This window comes from Frankliniella occidentalis, unplaced genomic scaffold, assembly GCF_000697945.3.
Source record: "Frankliniella occidentalis isolate FOCC.00 unplaced genomic scaffold, Focc_3.1 Scaffold262, whole genome shotgun sequence".
NCBI lineage: Eukaryota > Metazoa > Arthropoda > Insecta > Thysanoptera > Thripidae > Frankliniella > Frankliniella occidentalis.
Window position 1 is genome coordinate 133,734 of NW_026267388.1, and position 1,524 is coordinate 135,257.

Genomic DNA, 1,524 nt, shown 5'->3' on the forward strand with positions numbered 1-1,524 from the left:
CAATCCTGAACAGAGGTGAGGCTTAAAATTGGAACAATCTGTCCTGTGAAATTAATGGAATGCAATTAGTGACTCAGATGTATGGCTTCATATCAGTAACTGAAGTTGGTTTCATTTGCAGGCTCTTGGCAGTGCTTGAGAGAGACCACAACTATTTTGAAGACCCTCCCCTGAGTGATACCAAGCATGGAATATTAAGTCTATAAATAGGATCTAACATCAGTTTTTTTTTTCTTTTCTTTGTACAATTGCCTAAATGGTTCATTCCTATCACTGAGAGTGGGTTGTATGGTTGAGGATCAAGTCTAGTGCAGGTATGAAGGTGAATGTTTGTTTTCCCATGACTTAGTAGTCTGTAAAACTGATTTGCTCACAATCCTAATGCCAAGGTCATTGCAGCCAGGTTACTTCCAAACATTGCGGCAGTTCTCCAGTGGACCATACGCTCTCATCGTTAACTCAAATTCCACTGCGCTGACTGTCTCCATTGAGAATGTGAGAGAAATCCATCTGAAACGGCTATCAGGCAAGTTTTCATGCAGATGCTTCTTAATTGTTATACTGTGTTTTCCCTCACCCCCTCCTTTTCTTTTCTAATAAATTGGTCTATTGCTTGTTTAGGTATGGCTTGAATAGAACTCCTCATTTGAAAGGTTTATCTCGACTGCCATCACAAATGATGAGAACACTGTTTACTACCAAGAATTTGTGGCATGTCGACATGGTTCGGTTTTGACACATTTACTACTGTGCTACTAGTGACCTTTTGAGGATGGACTGAATCAATAGTAGATGTCATAGGTTTGTAGTTATTAACTTATTGTGGGGTCTTTAATTTTTTATCCTGGCCCTGGTTGGTAACTGATGATACTTTGGTATTACAGGTATCACTTTGCGGAGCTGTCGGATGCTGTGAGTTGTTAACTACAGCAACTCTTTCTCTTGGTGGCTGTGAGTGAACTTGAAGTGAGAGAGAAATACTTAAATGCAGGTGAGAATTAAGTCTTCATTAGTTAGACCACGTCAACATTTTTTTTATTTGTTATATTTTCTTGTGACGTCTGTTAACTTGTTGCAATATCTTCTTTCAGATTGTTAACCAACTCTCAACCCTTGATCATTGAAAGACTTGACCACCATTATCACCATTTCTCTCCATCTGTCGAGGCTCCTCATTTTTGCGACATGAGGTGAGATTTCTTTTGTTGGCAGAACACAATTAGTTCATCGTTGATGCAAAGGATTACTCCATTTGAAAACTAACTATGAATTTGTTTTGCAGGCTTGCTATTTAATTCCAGACATTGATTTTGAATTGGTCTTATCGAAGAGCATTTAAGTTTTGTAATCATTCAGTGGGTAATAAATATAAATTTACACTACACCGAAGCAGCCAACAACTGGATTCAGTGATAAAATCCTTGCCTGGCGAAGTGTTTAACGGTTCAACCCATGCATGTGTTATTATACCCAAATTGTGCATTAAAGTTTAATTATTGACGTCAACCTTGATACCTTCTGGAT

General features: G+C 38.3%; 1 long non-coding RNA gene across 1 annotated transcript; it reads left to right on the forward strand.

Annotated features, from left to right (window-relative positions):
• The first annotated feature begins 6 nt into the window (after window positions 1–6).
• LOC127750800 (uncharacterized) lies at window positions 7–1,512 on the forward strand. Its single transcript, XR_008011850.1, has 4 exons — window positions 7–801; window positions 885–991; window positions 1,092–1,190; window positions 1,283–1,512. It is a non-coding gene; the product is annotated as an uncharacterized LOC127750800 (long non-coding RNA).
• Window positions 1,513–1,524: the final 12 nt, after the last annotated feature.